Raw genomic sequence first — 21180 nt, 5'->3', positions numbered from 1 at the left:
TAGACCTGGCACCTTGGCGTGAGTTTCCCTTCCACTTTTTGCTGGTGTGCCTCCGATGTTTTGCTGGTTTTCCGCTACTCAGGGCACTGCGCCACGGCTAACCCGTGCCGCAGTGCAAGTGCTCCCTACTGTAAATTGTACATGTGATTGATGTCCATGATTGGTGCATTGGATTTACTGTTAGTCCCTAGTAAAGTGCACTGGGAGTGCCAGGGCTTGTAAATGCCAATACTGCTAGCGGGCCTGCAGCGCTGGTTGCGCCACCCACAGAAGCAGCCTTAAGATGTGTCTAGGAACTGCCATTGCAGAACCTGCGTGCAGTCGCGTACTGTCACGCTGGCTGGGCAAGTGCACCCACTTGCCAGCCCCTGAACCTTCCCTTAACTTCATATTAGTCACCCCTATGGTAGGCCTGAGGGCAGTGTGCATTGTAAGTGTAAGGTAGGACAAGCCCTGATGTGTGTGGCATGTCCTAGTAGTGACTTACAACCAAATTCGTATTTCACTATTGTAAGGCTGCCTGCTTCCCTTAGGCCAGAATGGGCTGCTGGAATTATTACACTCTATAATCCCAGCGGGCTCAGGGAGCATGGTAGAGAGTCATGTTTAGTATGCCTGAACTCAGAATAATAAAATATTTCTTTTAGTAAAGTTTATTTTAATATCCTGTGTTTGCAAATGCTACTTTTAGAAATTTAGCATTTGCTTGCCTAACCATTTCAGCCCGCCTCTGCTGGTATGTGTATCTGACTGTCTGGGATGTGTGAGTGACAGGGCTGGGGGATGACAGGTGGTGAATGCGGAGATTACACCTTAGTGGGAGGTAGGAGTGGCTCTTGACTCTGAATCTAGCTGTGCTCTGCCACCACAATGCTGGCTCCACCCTCCTGGGGAGCGACTGATGACTCAGCCGACACCTGGCCCAGGAAGGGCGAAGCCGCATCAACAAGGTACTTCTGGCTGCCCCTGTCCACACAATGCTGGCTCCACCTCCTGTGGAGCGTCTGATGTGCCTGCCCCTCACACTGAAAGCAGAAGCCGGATTGCACCCAACAAAGTACTCAGAGACTGAAAGTGGCTATGCAAAGGCCCCCCTGGCCTGCAAGAACAAAAGAAACTGGGTATAAAAGTAGGAGCCCTGCTCCTTGTAAATTAGATCCTGTTTGTGCTACAGAAGAAACTCTGCCCGAAGAGAAGGACCTGGAAGGACAAGGAGGAGTGCTGTCTCTGGCCTGTGTCTGGTGCCTTGCTGCAGAAGGAGAGGAAAGAAAAGACTACAAGAAGACTTTTGCTTTGTGAAACTGTGTGCCAAACTTTGCTGAGAGATCTCCAAGGGCTTGCCTGTGAACTTGCCCCCTGACCAGCGCCCCAGGAACAGTGGGCGCTACCCCCTGACAGAGGAACCACTGCGAGACGCTGTCTCCCCTCTGCAAGCCTCTCCAGGAAAAGCGGAGCGCGCTGTGACCATTGCGCTCTTCAGCAACGCTCTGGGAGCTGCCCTCTCTCTAAACAAAGTGACTGCCGCCTGCCTGGCCCAGAAGCATCATAAAGATCAGCCCAGCTGATCCGAGCACAGTGACTGACCCCGAGCTGCAGCTCGCAACGTGAAGAGAAGGGGCGCCCGGTGCCTGCTTGCCCCCTTCGTGTCTTGTGCCCCTGAACGCGCCGCCGCTGTCCGAGAAACAGCTGTTGCGTGGGGTGCCTGAACGTCGCCTGGATCAATAGAGGCCTGCGCCGAGGAACGCTGTCCCCTGAGTTCGCCCTCCTGATCAGGAAACCCCGAGGCGCTGGCCCCGTGCTACCCGGCCCGCACAGCAACGTCGACCCACGAGCCAGAGCCGAGCCGCCGCTCGCTCCAAGCACCGGACGGAAGACAACGCGACGTGGACTGCCGCATTGACCTGCGCCTCACCAAATCTCCCACAAGGTACTGTGTTCTTTGTCCTCCCGGTGCGAGCGTCCTGCGACCTGAGCTCGCACCGCGCTGCCTGTTCCTCACCGCGAGCCGCCTCTGAAGCCGAGGCTCGCACTGCTCCTGGTCCTCGAGGCCCACGCGGGAAGCGTGAGCTTTGGCCGGCCGGGCCCAATCTCCTCTCTGAGGCGAGCGGAGACAGCGGAACGCGCATTGAGGCGCTACGAGACACTGAACCTTGTTGAACCTGGGCAGAAGGCCCAAAAGATTGCTTAATTGCTAGAAAGAACTGTGGCAACTTGAAACTAAGTAAACTGGAACCGCTATTGAAAGTTTGACAACTGTATTTACAAACCTGCTTGAAATTTATATAAAGATATATATATTTTTACAAATACAGTTTGGTGTCATTGTGTGGTGGGTTGGTTGTGATGGTGTAATATTGCAAATGTTTAACCCTATGTGCCCCAAAGATTAGCCTAAGACTGCTTAAGCCACACTACCTAGAGGGTAAGCAGAGGTTGTCTTGAAGGTAACCCTCAGCCCTGACGAGGAAGAGAGAGTCCCTGCTTGTCGCCAGTGCCGCACTGCGCCAACTAGAGACTCCCCCTTCCTACAATTGTTGTGTTGTATAAACTTTCTTTTTGTCTGTTAAATGTTTAGATATATTTGTTTTCTGTTAGGCATATCATTTTATATATGACTTTAATAGAATTGAGATTGAAAACATAAATATTTGTACACTAATCAAATATATACTCCAAAAAAAATAACAAAAATAATAATCTTGAAAAAATAAGAATATTCACATCAATGAAATTTCTTAAATAATAACAAATATCTTTTGTTATATAAAGACGTACAGTTTTTACGTGTTTATGCCTATCAAAATGCACTTTATCATGGTTTTAGATCACTAAGATTTAGGAATGTATGGCCTGACATGCTGTGTATGATTATTGAACAAAACACAGAAGATGATGGACGGAATGTTGCACAATGGCAAAACATTCACCCCAGTCACAGATCTGGGTTTAATCCATTGTTATTTTGCTCACCAAGCCACCCCAGTTCAGACATGGCCATATGCAAATCAGTCTTGACCCTGTGCCTCATGGGAGCAGTCTAGCCTGAACTGCCAAGCCAATTCTTCCCTGGACCGGAATCAAGCATCCTAGGACTGGTTTCTGTCTATAAGCCGTCTTCAGCCAGGATAGCTTGAGCTACAGTGTTATATAAATTATTTTTATTTGAGATATAGTGTTCCTTTATAAATGTATATAAATGAGCCCCAAATTGTTAATTAGAATGGCGTATTATCTGTAAGGGACTCCTCAGAGCTCCCGCTTTACAGGAGAGTATTTGCACATCCTCCAGAAGGTAATTCCTGCAGCCTACTGTGCATGTGGAGCAGGAACATTCTCACTGAGCCCCAAAATGGATGTACCACTGGGCCACTGTCAGTTCAGAGTTGGCCAACTAACCCAACACCACCTAAAGGCCTTCTTCCACACATACTATCCCTGAATTGAGCAGCTACTACTTCGAATATATGATGACATCCCACATTCTTTGTCCCCCGCAGGGAATCACAACGCGGTTGTTACCACGACTGCGTTGTGATTCCGCATACCATTATTCCGCAAGTCGGAACTACGACTTGCGGAAGGGGGCTCTGGAAGTTGGAATAGTTTAATATACTATTCCAACTCCAGTCTTTGCGGACACTAGGGAAGGTGTTGGATTTTAAATCATAAACCTTCCCCCCCCCCACAAGTCATTGTTCCGACTTGCGGAGTAATGGTATGCAGAATCACAACACGGTCATGGTAACAAAAGCGATGTGATTCCCTGTGGGGATAAGAATTGTGGTAAATGCTGTTTACCCTAATAAAACATGGCTAATATTTGGCAGGCAACTGGAAAGGGAAGAGGTGGGGATTTGGCCTTTTGAATGGTAGGATCCCTGACTCCATCCTGGCCTCGTAATTGGCAGCCCAGGGTCAAGTGGTGGATCCTTTGAGCGGGGATGTATGAACATATTTCCACATAGTTATTTGTTTTAATAAAATCTGAAGTAATTATCTAATAAGGTTTTAGGATTTAGAAGGTTTTTAGAGGTTGACAGTTGTGGGACGTCTACCGCAAATATCCTCTCTTAATAGTTTCAAATATGCATTCAACAATTTTTGTCAGATATCTAGCCCTCATCAAACTCTAAAATCTAAATAATTTGCCAGTGTCCTGATCATGCATTGTTTTAAATGATTATCTGCCATTCATGGAATACTTGATTTGCAGAAATCAAATGTAAATGTGTGCTGCTTCAGAAATCAAGTATTGCATTCTTTTCAAACATGGAAAATAATAAACCCAAACAAAGTACACACCCGAAGTGAAATGAATGTAATCAGTATTATTGCAGAAAATGGATACATTCTTATGCAGTACATATATACCGCCACATTAAAAATTGAATTCAGGCATCATAATAAAATATATTTTGGTTCAACGCATCAAGGAATTCAGTTTGCTCAGTGGACATGAGATTGTTTGCATGGTTAGACATAGTAATCCTACAATTAAGCACTCGAGTAGATAACCATGTTCGATTAGTTATGGTATGTTACACATCCAGTGTCAAAACTCCCTCAAGCTTGTCAAGCAGAGAGCTACCTGAAAGAGGCTGTCCTCCCCTCTTATAAGTTAATTTCTATAATATTTTATACTAAAACAACAACATGTGTGTCATAATGATTGACATACAATGGAAATGCATGGTTTTCAGCAAGGAAATACCCAAAGACATACCAGCAATTAATTCTGTCAAGAACATGATTTCAAGGCTTAAAGGGTGGAATGACTAGCATGATACCTTCCAATACACTTAAACAAGTAGCTCCACTTCATCTTTAAAACATAATGCCTTGTATTGTCACTGCATTATATTGAATAAAGAGGGGATCTTCATAAAAAAGAGAAAAAGAGCAGTGGACGATGGAAAAGGACTGAGGATCCACAGTAGCTGCCACCCAGAAAGGGGGCCTGGCAAAAAGAACATGATGATAAGCAGAGAAATCCTAGACCTGAACTATCAGGTTCTTTTAAATTATATGTGCATGTGTTCTTTATGGGGATCAGGGTGGACAGATAGAGAGGTAGAGCAATTTCTTTGAGAGGGCATAAATAAATTATTGATGAATGATGAAACATTAAACATATGTAGTTGCTGGTAATAAAAAAAGATAGATTGTTTGCATTCAATTCCCTATTTCAAGGTGAGTGTAATTGAGGTTCTCCTGCAAATTCTTCCTACTGCAAATTGCTCCATGTTAATTTGGAGGAATTCTCATTGGGAAAAGAGGTCAGTGATGGTAAAAATAGCCTGATTCTGGATGCAGTTGAAGTGCATCCATATGTTGTTGTTCCTTACTATCTTGTTAACTTTAAGTGGGTCAGTAAAGTGACTCCAGGGTAGAATTGCAAGATGCAGTAATACATTTAGCCCAGGGCATTTTTTATAATAACATAATTCTGTCCATTAGCAATGAACCCCAGTCTCAACTGAGGACAGAAACATTTGAAAGGGGGCACATTTATTTTGGAACAAACAGCTAAAAAAACGGTATTTCTATCAGTCTCTGGTGTATTTGGAACGGTCATCAATTACAGAATGATGGGAGCAGGAAACCCTTGTTTCTCTGGTAGCTTCAGGGGGGCTGCAACACTGAGACAGTAACGTTGTGTACCCACAAGGTCACCAATATGAACTAGCTAAGAAACACTCCTTGGTTTCACAAAGACTATATCGTTCCCATGTTCAGTGCGGGACATTTTGTGGATGTTTCAGTTTACAACGTGAGAACGGAAAAGGACAATGGGGCCCCTGATGATGCCTACAGAGGGATGATACCTGGGACATTCTGGTTGGAGTATACACTGTCTGATGACACATCTTCTTTCCTCTGATGACACAGCTTCTTTCCTTGGACATTGATAGGTTTACATCTCTATGCTTTCCCTTGATTATCTACTGAGTATGGCTTAGGTTAGTGCGTATTCTACTGACCCAAGAAGGCTCTTGACAGAGCTTCTGAAATGCTGACACCTTCCCATTCCTCCTATTTTTCCTGCCCTCTTCTATTTTTCTCTTTTATGGAAATTTCCCTAGCTTTTTGAGGTTATGTTAGATACAACCATCCTCTTTGTCTGGACTTTAACTTAGACGCTTTAGACTTTCGACATGTACAGATGACAGAACCGAAAATTCTTCTTTGAGCACCAGATCTTACTACTGATCTTTTGCATTGTTTGTAACATACTGGTACACCTAAACGTCTCCATGAGGTTAGGTCTCTCTGGTGTGCTAAGATTTCTGTACCTTAATTTGACAGCAAACTTGTAATAAAGCTTCTTAACTATAGTTATTGATTCCTAGTCCTTATTTTGTAGCCAAATGTGTTACACTGTTAATTGATATTGATTGATGTAATGTTCACATCCATGACCTCTCAGGCAGGAAAGAAAATACCCATTAGAGGACAAATGGTAAGAGGGGTGGTCAAGAGTGCTGTATCATAGGTCACACTGCAAAATGCACACTCGTAGATGACCAGTAAATAACCTGCCCAAGGAATATTATTTAAGTAGGGAGTAATTTGCTATATCTTGCAAATAGCTGTGAATGCAAGAATGGTGGCCTGCAATGGAGTGCAGTTCACCATCCTTGCATTTGCTTTCCCAAATGGGAAATATTTTTTTAATGTAGCCCCTGTCCATTACAATATCAGGGGATATTTTTATTGAGAATTTTTTTCATATTTGGGAATACATTGGACATGAATGCAGTGTTCCCAAGGTCTACTTCTTGCACCTTCTGAGGCTGCCTGACATTATTGGCAAAGGGAAGTAGCACTGAGAATGAGTTACCATAGCCTTTGAGGTGTTTTAAATATTTTGCAACTCCAATTATGTTCACAAACCATTGATAGATACAATTGCGAAGTGCAATCAAGATAGAAAGTCCCTTTCACATACCATTCTAATTGCATTTATTTATTATTCACAAAATCTCTTTAAACAGGTGCTAGATTTCACTAACAAAACACTAGGCTGCACCCTTAAAGAAGAATTTGCCACTATAGTGACAGCACATATCGCACAGGAAATCACGACCCAAGAAGATAAGAACCTCCTTGACTTTCTCCTCACGTCGGCAACAAAAACAATTTTGACAAACTGGAAGGACACCTCCAAGGCCACCTTCAAAAGCTGGCTCAACTGGGTGATCTTCCTAAGAGGGGCAGAAACTACTACCCTCAGAAATACGCCAGGCAGACACCACTGCAGAGCGATGTGGTCCAAACTGGATATCCACATGGACACCTTCAAACCACCATAGGCAAGCGCGTCTCTACATCCAACATGGAAGAAGAGTATAATATATCAGAAGAGATCCATACCAAACAAAGACACACTCAGTATAACATCCAGGTTCAAAGCTCTACGAATCCATCCAATGGACCTGTGTTTTGCGTCTAAACCAACCATTTCCACCAGACGCTTTATGTTCTACGTTATATGTTTGTTTTCTGTTTTTAAGTCTACGACGACAACTTAACCAAGAAGGTGCAATTGTATGACTGTCAGTAGTTGTAATGTTTATCCTGTAAATACCAATAAAAATATAATTAAAAAAAGAAAGGCTTTTCCAAATCACAAAAGGGGCTTAGTAAACCCAGTGATTTTGCAAACCTTCAACCGCCCAATGGTTTCGTACATCTGGCCCTAAAATTCCAACTTCAACCGCCCAATGGTTTCGTACATCTGGCCCTAATATTCCAACTAAGACAGAATTAATAGGAACTATTTTTGTTATATATTACTAAAGAGACTTGCTTCAAAACAACTCTAACCCCATATAAGTTAACTTGGTAGCCTTTTCTGTATGTGCAGTATATGTGTGAGGTAGGTGTTAGAGGTTCTGATATATCATATAGTGAACTAGTGCATTGCAAATGTGTACCTCTGTAGAAAGAGGAAAATTAAGCCACTCGCATCGATAATATCTTCATCTTTTCACTGAGCTGGCCCCTACCACTCACAAGAAACATTTAGGGAAACTTCTCAGTCATGGTAGTGACACCTCAACACCCGGGATTCAGGGGCGGATTGGCAAGGTGGGCATTCGGGAATGGGCCGAAGGGCCGGTGCCTCAGTGCCCTCTGTGGGCCGTTTTTTTTCTCCCCTGTCCCAGTCCACAGAGAGTGGACTAGGAAAGGGGAGAAAAAAAAACGGCCCACCGAGTGCACGGAGACAGAGACTTAAATTGAAAGCAGCCTCGCTGTGCGGCCAGACAGCGATTGTCAACTGTGGGCTCTCCTTCACCCCTGCCCTGCCAAGCAATCAAGCTGAGGCTGGGCTGGGGAGGGGTGATTGTTTGCAATAATCGGCCTCCCTGGGGGCCAGGTGTTTCTCAGGCCTTTGAGCCATTTGCACCTCGGCCCCCTGGCGCCCATGCAGCCCAGAAACGGTGTTAGTCTTAACACCTCGCCCACAGCCCTTCAGATTCAGGGCACAGTGGGCGAGGAAGATTGGGTCTTGCTGTGGGGGCCTGGTGATGTTTGGAATTTTTTTGTTTTATTTATTTATTTATGCGATTTTATATAGCGCGGACTTTACCCGAAGGTGTCAGAGCGCTTCACACTAGGAACAGCAATAATACATGAGGAGAAAATTATAAGTGGACAAATTACAAAAGCAAACGTTAAGTTACATGAATCAAAAGTGACAATAGTGAGCAACCAAAATACAAGAGGAGCAAACGATACATTACAGGAGGAAAAAGGAATATGTGTGCAGGTTACAAAAGCATACAAAATACAAGTCGAGGTATAATACTGCAATTAATGGCAGACACTCCAGCACAAGAACAAACGTTACGTAGGCAATGGTGGCACTTGTGAAAGTATCTAAAGCAAACAAAAGTGAGAGGTAGCAAACAGTGTGTCACAAGAGAAAAGTGACTTGTGCAAGTTACAAAAGGGTACCATACAGAGGTACAAGGGTAATACTACAGTAAATGGTAAATACTCAAACTGCCAGAACACACTGGGAAGGCACTTCCCATGCACCAGCTTCACCTCAGCCTCCCCCCTGGCTACCTGGCTACCTGGCTACCTTGGATGACCCAGAAAGCTGTGTTTTGCGCTCCCCTGCCAGGACATTTTCCCAAGGCCTGGAGGGTTGATTAATTTACTGATTGCAGGGGCCTTACCTCTGTTCATGTGCTCCTGAGCTGAAGGTCTGGGGAGGGCTGAGTAGGTTAGTAATAGCAGGGGCTTTGCTGCTTTTCAGGTGCTCCTGTGCTGGAGGGCTGGAATAATTTTGTGACAAAAAGGGGCCTTGCTAATTTTTCTAGTTGCTCAGCATGTGGGCCATTGTCACCTTGGCCCTGTGTCGTGTGCAAGAACAGTATCCTCCCACTTTCATTCCTTGTCTGTGCAAATGGTGTTTCATGAAAGGACACGCCCCTTGAATGTGGGCCACGCCCCTTAAAAATGGGCCACGCCTCTTGAATGTGGGCCACTTTTTTCGTCAGTGCCCGGGCCGAATTGTGATCCCAATCCGACCCTGCCGGGATTCATTTCCTTAAATACATTACTAACATCCCAATCTGTAATAATGGTACATGGGGGCTATACTAGTACCATTAGGGTCAGGGAGCAAAGAAATTACCAAAGAAATGTGTACACAATTTGCTATGGATCAAGGAGATGTGAAGATTAACCATGTTTTGACTGCCATTTCAACTCTAGATAACCAGTAATCTTCTGTCCATTGAGTGTATCTGGAACACCCATGGAGGCAGGAAATAGTGACAGTGGTAAACCTCTAGGTGGAAACCAAAATAAAGTTTTAACAAGAAACCACTGGGAAGGTAGGCCTACTACAGTGACCACAGTGTCACTAAAAATCAGAAACATAAATATATAAAACTGAATGAAAAAACATGTGAAGCCCATATCAATTAATAACAACCATGGGCACAATGATCAGCTATATGTGTGACTTGCAGAAAGAACACGCTGTTTAGTGCAGAAGGGGACAATAACGATGCTCAAATTTGCCTTAAAACAAAACCCTGTGCAGCCTTTCTCTTTAGCCTTCATTGCAGTTTGGCCACTATCCCGACTCTGATGCGAGCAGTACTTGAGAATGACTCTGCATCCGAAGCATTCAATGGTATGATTACATTTGCTACAGACCTGGCAGTTTATTTCCACAGAAAAGTTTCCCCACTGTTATCTGGAGAAAGTTGTGTGTGAATGAAACCTCAATATTCTCGATTTTAAAGCTCAATGAAACAAATTGATATGTCCATGTTACTCCCATTTTGACATCGGAACTGGGAAGGGGGAGCTAATTCACCAAGGTAAAAACAAACCCTGCCGTAGCTATGATTTTTCTGTCAAACAACAGCATTGGGAAGGAGAAGATGTAGCCTAACGGCCAGAGCTGCCGACTTTGGACCTGGGGAACCAGCTTTGGGCCTCATCATCTGCTCAACATCCTGTCATTCATGGCAAATCACTTAATCTCCCCATCTGGCATTGTGTAATGTACTCTGGCCCGTAGGTAATGTGCTCTATTACCCTTGGGCCAAGTTTGCTATTTATCTATAACTTTTTAAAAAACACGGTACCTTCCAGAATATCCCAGAAAAAAGGGTCTCTATGAGATTTTACTGTGGGTCGTTTTTTTCTCCTAATTGGCAGTACCATGTGCTTGGAATATGTGTGAAAAAATAATAATTGGTACCTTAAAGAACAGGAGATGAGGCTCAGTTTCATAAAGGCTAAATTTAATAATCTTTTCATATTCAAACGGTTACAATTTTACTTATTATTCACAAACCCTACTGTGCCAGCTGGCATTTTGAGCTTGTAAATGTTAAGTTTTGAGAAAAATACATTCTCAGGATTATTTGAAAAAGAAATTGAATATGTATTGATTAAACACAAGAGGCATACTACAATGATGATATAAATGGGAAAAAAGTAAAAGGTAGTAGAATTGAACCTATTTGCAATTGAACTGAAAAAAGTGTCTAAATACTTTATAGAATAATGAGGAACTCGTTTATAAAAGAAACTTTCTCTCTGGGTTGAATGACAAGAGAACCTCAACTTTCATGTCCATCAGTTTTAGTCATATTCTGTCCATGGAATATTGAGGATGTATGTCGTTACAACGCATACTTTTACAACGCATACCTTTACAACGCATTTTTTACACCGCAACATCCATTACAATGCATTCAATTACAACGCATGCCATTACAACGAATTCTTTAAAACTACCTTTACAATGCATTCCACTACAACGCATACTACATTTACAATGCATACCATTACAACGCATACCATTACATTGCATGTATGGTAAGTATTGGATAGTGTAGGTGTAAAAATTACTATTCTAACTCCAGGGGGTGCAACAGTAGGGTAAGTGTTGTATAGTGTAGGGGTAAAAATTACTATTCTAACTCCAGGGGGTGCAACAGTAGGGTAAGTGTTGGATAGTGTAGGTATGCGTTGTAATGGTATGCGTTGTAATGACTGCGTTGCAATGACATGCGTTGTAGTGGTATGCGTTGTAGTGACATTCGTTGTAATGGTTGCGTTGTAATGGCATGCATTGTAATGGATGTTGCATTGTAAAAGTTTCGTTGTAAAGGTAGTGCGTTGTAAAAGTTGCGTTGTAAGTGTTGTTTCCCAATATTGAAGTTGCTATGGAAGGTATTGGTTGAGTAGTGCAATACCAGTGAGGCTAACATTAAAATGGTCCGGGAAGACTATTTTACATATAGAGGTGGTAGCTTTTGTGGAAGTATATATCTTTTTTGGGCTTTAGTTTGATGGTTGTGCACGTGAGTTTGTACAAGAAGGAACATTCCATAAGGCACTGTTGAAGTTCTCTTTGTGAATGACTCCTAGACCAAGTTTTTCAGGTCAATTATTGTCAATCACAGAGAATCCATTTTACATTAGAATATCAAATGAGGAGAGAGTTTTGGTAAAGAATCTTAGATCTAGATTGTACTCTGTCCTTAAAAGGCATGGACCTGGGTGGAATGGCCATTGATTACCATGAACACTCAGGGATGTTATGTGTCTCGTAGAGGTGATTTTGTAATTTGAATCATCTTGTCAGTAAGTTGGCTTTCCAGGCTTTTCGATTGTGTGCTGAATGGGTCTTTTCATGGGAGAGAGGCCAGCAGAAAGTGCACTGTAGTTTTGAAATACCTGTAATGACTAATGGGGGAGGTTGGAGAGTATTCTGGAGTGTTAGTTGCCACAGGGGTGAATGGGTTGCCCAGTCACTTAAACGAAATGCTGTGCCATGTGGATGGATAGAATCTAACTAGGGTATGTTTGTTACAATAAGAAGTACTACGGCAGTTGTAAAGACTAACACCCTTTTAATTATTAGTGGACACATCCTAGGCAGTAAAGATGTTCTAAAGTTCTCTGTGTAGTTTTTGTATTAATTTGTTATAGAAACTCCTTCTCAAGATGGCTGTCTTGTATTACATATCTGATAGAAGCTTTAGAGGGAGTGTGAAAATTGATGACAGACAATGTAAATAGAAGCCGTGTGGTTTACTGAAATATTTCTGTTTTGCAAGTGACTACATAGCTGTTACTGGCTAAGGGTGAGGGAGTAATTCCTTATGTGCTGATTGTGTGTCAGGGCTTTTTGCAGGTGATAGTACATTTTTCATATAAATTAGCAATATGGACTTGAGGAATGCTTTCCACTTATGAGATATGTCTTACTCTCACTCTTAGATGCTTATTTACAAGCCCTGTGTGCCGCTGGAACGCCAGTTTTTGTGACATTCCGGTGGTGCACAAGGCTTAGCCATATCTATAAGGCCACGTAAAGTCACCCTGCATGGCATTGCTTGGCCCTATAGATATGGAGTGAGGCAACACAGCGCAATGCAGTGCAAGCCGCTGCGTTGCCTAACGCTATGATCGGGAGGCATGCCATAAGCATTACGGTGGGTGTTTCCAAGTTGTAATCCTGGGATGCATCAAAAGCCAACGCCTCCCCAAGGGCATTTTCTTCTATGTGTGTGCCATTCAGCAGCACACATAGAACGAGGGAATCGCCTCCATTGATTACTTTTGTGCAGGAAGCACAAAAACAAATATTCCTACAAAGCAGATGTCATTGCACCATGGTGCAAGGCAGCGAATTGTGCACCAGCACAGGGGGAAAGGCATGTGCTGTATTTGATAGATATGGCACATTCCTGCCCTTTTCTTTTGACATAGGGCAGTGCAGCAGGAAGGTTTGCGGGGCTGCCCTATTGCAAAATGTTGTAAATGAGGCCCCTTAATGTTTTGGAGGAGAGTGGGAAATGAGGTATGGTGATTTTTCTTGGGAGAGTTTTCCATTTCATGGAATGTGTTTTGTATTTCTGGGCTTGTATGTATACATACATACATTCAACTGTGATTCTTATCCAAATATTTCACCTTTTGTCAGAAGTGTAAACATGGATGTAAATTACCCACATTTCAGAAAATCTCATCTGTCACTACAAATGTGGTCACTTAATGAAAAATTTACTTTATGGCATTGTTCATGGTACATTTTTAGTAATGTATGAGTCGCCTGTGCTGACTCTAGTTCTAAATAGACTGGAATTGGGCCCAGAAGGCTGAGAATAATTGATGCATTCTATCAAACATTTTTCTTAGTTAGACATGCTAATACCAACCTAGGCCTTTGATTGTGTTTCCTTTCAACGTAGACGTGTGCTGGCACTTTGGTGTTGGCTATCTTGAATAGTACAGTGAGCAAAAAATTGACGGACTGGAATTCAACCCAGAGTAAATCTTGGTGGTTAGGATAAATTCAAGCATTCCACCCCTTATTTTTTTTTTCCTCAGTGAGATGTCCCAAGCGGGACAGGTATGTCAGAAACAAGTCCCATACTCGCTGTGCCATAGGACTTAAGCTGCACTTCTCTGTTAAGGCCCGCCATAGGTAAAAACCTTTTTGGGTTGATTGTGTTCCTGTTCTTGTGGGACCTGCCCTGGCAATTCAGGCTGGACTGTTCTACTGGAGAAGAATTAAGAATGATTTGCTTAAGATTGACCGAGATCTGAGGTGGTACAGTGAGCAAAAAAAGAATATGTTGTAAATCAGCTCCGAGACAGTACCAGTGGCTGAAATTAAACCAGAATTCACCAATTACTTAATTGCTCTTCTCTGTGAGATGTCCAAAGTGGAATGGGTATGCCCAGATGTGGATCTGTTGATCGCTGTGCCATAGATCTCAAGCTGCACATCATTACGAGGCACCTCAAGGCTGAAACTTGTCTGGGGTTGCTTGCGTTCTGTTCAGATGGAACATGGACTGGCAGTTTGTTCCTATTGGGGTGGGACTGAAGCTGAGCTCTATAAGGTTTATTCACGTTTGGAATGGTACAGTGAACAAAAAAATGATGGAATGGAGCTTGGTCCACAGCATAGTAATAAACAATGGAATATTAATTCAATCATTCCTCCCATTACTTTAGTGTTTCACTTCTTGGCTCTGGATTAACATTATCGTCAACGACAGTAGCCGGGGACCTGATGCTGAACAGTCCAGCATGGGTTTGTTGTGTTACTTAAGCATCTGCAACACTCACAATAACTTCAGATTTAATTTTTCAGAAGCGATTCTTTGCACCTATGAATGCACATAACAGATGGGTCCTTTACAGAAAATAAAATTCCAAAATTGCATCATTACCAGGCTCGCTTTCACTTGCAATTATGTGAAAACTGTCGGAATTGAACATGTTTTGTTGTTGTTTTCAGCTTCAATTAGGTACAGAGGCATGCAATTTGCTATTTATAAAATGCTGATTTTAAAGGAGGCATCTAGGCGTTTCTTGAATTTCAAATTCCTGTAAGTGCCAACCTGGATTGAAATTTACGATTTTTAATATGTCGCTTCAAATTGAGTCTCAAAAATAAATGACGATCTTTGGCTCAACGGTCAGCGTTCTCTCAAATCAAAACAAGGAGTCCTGTATGTTTTCATGTAAGTGAACTTTCGAACTGACTATGCCACTTTTACCAACATGATAAAAGCATTTTTGAGCCAGGATACATTATTCGCCAACCTTGCAATGTCTCGTGAGATGTTTTCCTGGCTATACAAATTACATTTTTTCATTCAATTATTATTTGTCAAATATATTCGCAAAAAACCTTGCCGTTATATATCTTTTTCGTTTAATACTTTAAACATTGTGGGGCAGATTTACAAGAAACTGACACATCTGTAGAGATGCGACAGTTTCCCTGCGCCATCCTGCGATATCCATGCGCCACCATGGATGCTCCGTATTTACAATACAGTGCACCAGGGCGCAAGGATTGACAGATGCGCCAGAAATTCTGATGCATCTGTTCGTCCCAAAGTAACGGATTGCTGGAGTGGTGTCGCAAGCACGACACAACACGAGCAATGCATGCTGAGGCCTATACCTATTGTACTGCGTCACTCCTTACACCTGGTTCTAGCAGGCGTAAGGTTTTGACGAAGTGGCGTCGTAGAAGTGGTGCAGTGAAATCTTGTGGATTTCACTATGTCTCTTTTACAAGGCTTTCCTGCATACATTTTACCTGACACAGGTATAATGTGACACAGGGCTTTACAACGTGACACATCTCCCTAGACGCGTCACTTTGTATATTGGACGCATTGTTTACGTTGCTGCTGCATCACAAAGTGGCTCAACTGTGGCGCAAAAGTGTCATAACGGGCTTGTAAATCTGCCCCTGTCTTTTTTAGATTTACACTAAAGGACATTAGGAAGCAAAGTATGACCAAGCCTTACTTTCTTGCAAATTGCAATTGTCTGGTAGTTTTTGCACTGTAGGTCAGCAAAACCATGAGACATTCAAATTGGAAACAATTCTTTTAGGACCCCCTGTGACTTTAGGGCATTGTGACTGATTTGTACGATAATTATCAAAACAATAAGAAATTAGTCAAATACCTATTTTGGGGAAAATTCCATAAATTTATGTCAATTTTTTCAAAGGTATTAGCGTTCAATAAAAAACTTTCCTATGAAGTTAGCGTCTCAACTATAACTGAAGGATTGCCATCAAAGTAAAAAAGTATTTATCCCAATTTTAGCAACACCTCAGGTAATTGCGGCAAGCTCAAGTTAAGTGTTTGTTTTAATTTTTTTTTATTTCCCCTCGTCTGTCGACCCCCCCACACCCGCCCCACTGCCCCACCACTCTTACCTGCACGGGCTGCTTCTGGAAAACACAGTTGCCATGCAGGATATTTCCAATTTCTGCCCAGATGTTTATATATATATATATATATATATATATATATATATATATATATATATATATATATATATATATATATATATATATACATACATAAATATATGTGTGTGTGTGTATATATATATATACATATATATATATATATATATATATATATATTTGTTCCCACCACCGCTGGTTAGGAGAGAAGCTGGCATGGGCGGTCCTGTTGCGTGACCAAGCCGTAATGGCGAAACGCGTCGTGGAACTTTTTTCATCTGCCAAATAAACTCCTGTGTAACTGCAGCTCTGGGTGTCCTGTCTTCATCATAACTTTGATGTGTTGCGGAACGAATATATATGTATATATATGTAGTATATATATATATATATATATATATATATATACATATATATATATATATATATATATATATATTACCTACTGGCGGTCGCCAGTAGGTATATATAGTTAGGATTTTTTCCCTATGGGATTTCTGAAAATTCTATGCCTAATAACTTTTGCGTTTGTGGACGGAATTGGCTGAAATTTTCAGGAAAATGGCACATTTTGTTTCTGAGCAGCCCTTGAAAATTTGGGGGGGTTTTGTGGAGGGGGGGCCGAGAAAAAAGGGGGGTCCCAAAACGCCTTTTTCCCATGTTAATTTCCATAGGGCGGTTGGACTCACTTTTAGCCCGAACGGCTGAATGGATTTTCACGAAACTTGGCAAAATTGTAGGGACTGTTAGCCCGATGTGCCTTTGCTAGGTCTCAATATATGTGCTTCAGTGGATTTTGAGAAATTAACGTTTAAATCAAGATATATATCTGTAACAGCGCTCCGGGCAGCGATCCGGTTCGCGAACCTTTCGCGTATCGGAACTTTGCGATGCGAAGCTGATTGGCCCTCCGGTGTCTGTCAACATTCTAAACAGTCCGGAGCGGCCGCCATCTTGTCTCTCGGTAGGATCGAGAGACAAGAGGAGGCCAAAACAAAGGGGGAAATTGCCATAAGGGGGCATAGTAGATCCTCGTTGACCCCCTAGGTTTTATGTGGAGGTTTTAAAAGGGCCTAGGAGGGTCCAAAAAAAAAAAATTAAAAATTTTTTTTTGCGTGGTAAGCGCCAAGTTCGCGAACCGGAAAGCGTTCTGGGCAGCGAACTTTATGGATAAAAGAATGAAAGACTTTTCTAATACTGTATGTTAATTATTTGTTGGTTTTGTTGATTTTTTTTTAATATTTTTATTTTTTCAGCAATTTTTTATTGTTGTGATTGTGTTTAAAAATTTAATAACATTTCTTACATTTAACTACTTTATGAATTACATATAAAAATGATTAAAGACTCAAACAATTTTTTAATATTACATATAATTTTATTTTTCGGATTGTTTTTCGAAATTTACTAGAACGTCTAGCATTTCACTGTCTGATATGTGTTCTTGTTCAGTGAACATAAGTTCAAACATTTGACCGTCATCATAATGAAGTAAATGATCCACTGATTCCACACATTGAACTAATTCATGGTCCCGTGATTGATCCATGAAATCAGAGTCATCATTGTCCTCAATTTCTTTTTCTGTGTTGGTCTCCAGAACAATTTCGAAGGAAACATTCTGCTCACCTTCCATTTTATTGCTGTAATTTGCATAAAAAAATAAATATATCAGTAGAGATAGGGCACTGTTGGGTTTAAGTTCAGACAGGCATTTGTGAGTTTATACCAGAGAAGTAATCTATGGGCACTGTATGGTTTCAGGCGTGAATTAGTACTATTAAAAAGTGCCTGTGAAGAAGCCTAAGTAAATTTATAATTATACCACAGAAACCTAAATAAGTCCATAATTATAATAAAGAAGCCTTTCTCAATGTCTAACTCTTACAGAGGGATAGTATATAACTATCTGAAAAAGTTTACCATATTTACTTATAGTGCACAATATACTTCAGTTTTAAAAATAACAACTTACCTTTAGAAACAAGTTGATGTTATTAGTGGTATTCTAAATGATATATACAACAACAAGTAGTAGTCAAAATGGCTGTGTTTCCTTCTCTTCCTTTATATATATTCAGGTATATAACCAATCAAATGTCAGGTAATAAAAGTAGAAAATGTAAGTAACATTTTCATTGGTTGTCAATTCCAACACTTCAGATGTGTTTTGTGAAGTAATTTACCTCATGGTACTTGGAGAGGTCTACAGGCTAAATGGCTAAATGAAATTTCAATGAAATTTGTGAGAATGGAAGGGATTGTTATGTAGTATGAGCTAATCTATATTTGGTGAGAGTGTCTCTAGTCGTTTTTCTGTAAATTACTTTCCCACCTTTTTTTTGGACCGCTTTCCGGGAAGCGGCCCGGTTCGCGAACCTTAAGCGTCACGGGAGTCCACCATTTTGTGTTTCGGTCGCATTAAGATACAAGATGGAGGGCAAATAATGTTTAGAATGGGTAGAAGGGGTCATGGTAGACTTATCTTGACCCTCTAGGTTTTCTGAGGGTGGCTGAGGAGGCTTATATGTGCGGAAAAAAACATTTTTTTAAAAAATTCCGCGAGGTTAGCTTTCGGTTAGCGAACCGGGTAGCGCTCCGGGGAGCGAATTTTGAGGAAAATTAGTGAAAAAAGTTAGAGAAAAATAATAATTGTGAGTGATCAGATGTAGGGTAGCTCTGAGAAGAGCTTTTGGGTTTATGGTACATTTAGGTACTTATAAGTAGGTACCAATGCACAGTCTTAAATTCAGAATGAAAATTCTGTTGCCCTCATCTGAGAAGTGAACTCCATCTCCTCTGTAGATATCTTGCATGTAGTAACGCAAGTTATTGTTGTAAAGAGAGCCCATTCCATGGTCTCTCATGTAAGCTGAAACAGATTTGTTTACATGCTTCCTCGCTTTCTCAATTTGTGGACAAAATTGGTTGGACCACCTCCATTTCTGTCTTTGGCATATATTGGAATATACCAAGGCAGTTTGAGGAAAAAGTGCCATTAATTGCTCAAAGGTGTCCTTTAAAAGCATTTCCAGACCTACCCCTGTCAAAGTGCCCAAATCATTACCTCCACAGTGCACTATTAACAGGTCAGGTTTTGGCAAATGCATAAAGGTTTTCACCAATGGTATCAATTGGTGACATTTTAATCCTCTTTGGCCCAACCAGTTAATTTCCACATCTTGTAAATTGAGGTTAGGTAAATTTCTGCTCTCAGCATACCTTTGAGCCCAGTGGATGTAACTATGTCCAACAATCCAGACCTTAAACATGGTGGGTGAAGGTTGGGCTGCAGTCAGATGAAGTGTGGTAATGAAAGGGCAGTTGAAACAGTAGGAGTTTCTAAAGAAAAAAAACTGTGGATTTCCAATGCTAATGATTCATTAGCAGTGATTGGTGCATTTCCATTTCTGAAAACAGAAAGTTAGGGTGCATGGATGTGTTCCTTGAAAGATGTAATTTGAATGGTCAAGGAAGAAACATTTAATGAAAGATTGCACTGGATACGCAGGTGCACTGAGAGTTCAGAGTTCAATTGAAACATTGTTGTGTGAATTTGCAAACATGAGAGGTCTTCCAGGAGGTGGTTGCTATGGAAACAAGGCAGACAGGGCAGAGGGGGGAAGGGTTTTGATTTGAAAAAAGTGAGGGAAGAGGTATGATTGGCTAATATGAGAGATATGTGAAAAGAATATCTGTATTTCTGTGCTTTCAATAGCTGCAGCCTTTGGAGTGCATCCTTTTTCTTCTGCTGAAGACAATTTGGTGTATTTCTGAGACTGTTTTCAAAACTCAAAAAATATTTGCTAAGGTGAGAAAAGATTTATTTAATTTAGATAGAGAATAGTATGATTTAAGGAGAAAATGATGAAGAAAGCTGTGTTTTTAAAATGTGGTTTTGTCTGTAGTGATATAGTAATAGAATTAGTTTCATAGAGAAATTATAATTGCATATTTGGTGTAACATTCTGGCATGCTGTAACACAAGATATTGTAATACATGGAGGCCATTTCATGGTCTGTTATGTAAGCTGAAACAGATATGTTGCTTTTAAAAACGATTTCAGAAATCAATTACATTTCTGGATATTTACTGCTAGAGCTTCATAGGTTGTTTTGGGCCATATTTATAAGGTATTTGAGTGTCTAAGATGTTATGTTCGCCTTTTAAAATGTAAAGTGTTCCTCATGGGGCAAGTGTCTTGTAAATACGCTCCCACTTGTGCTTTGCAAATTTAGATTTTGATTATGGGAGTTACCTAGCCATGTTAATAGTGTCCCAAAAATGGTGCTAGGGCATTCCAGAAAACACTTTCATGTGTCTCAAGGACATTTTTAGTTATTTCTTCATGAATGCAGATATACAATTGATTTATATGCTGTGTTTAAAAACGAATTTTGAAATGAATTAAATTTCAGGATATGTACTGTTAGAGCTTCATAGGTTGTTTGGGGTCATATTTAGAAGGCATTTTAGTGTCTTTGATGTTATTTTTCCCTTTTTAAATGGAAAGCGTTCCTCATGGGGCCCTGAGCAGTTCTTAGCCATGTTATTTCATAGGAAGTGGATAACATGGCTAAGAGCATTTGCTGGAAAATGCATGAATATCGCTGATTTTTCTGCTATATTCATGGATTGTGGCCGTTTTTTTTCACATTGCTTCATAGGTTGTTTGGGTTCATATTTAGAAGGCATTTTAGTGTCTTTGATGTTATTTTTCCCTTTTTAAATGGAAAGCGTTCCTCATGGGGCCCTGAGCAGTTCTTAGCCATGTTATTTAATAGGAAGTGGATAACATGGCTAAGAGCATTTGCTGGAAAATGCATGAATATCGCTGACTTTTCTGCGATGTTATTTTTCCCTTTTTAAATGGAAAGTGTTCCTCATGGGGCAAGTGTCTTGT

This window comes from Lissotriton vulgaris, chromosome 10, assembly GCF_964263255.1.
Source record: "Lissotriton vulgaris chromosome 10, aLisVul1.2, whole genome shotgun sequence".
In the NCBI taxonomy this organism is placed as follows: Eukaryota; Metazoa; Chordata; class Amphibia; order Caudata; family Salamandridae; genus Lissotriton; species Lissotriton vulgaris.
The sequence above is the reverse complement of the archived record's forward strand: the minus strand, read 5'-3'. Positions refer to the sequence as shown.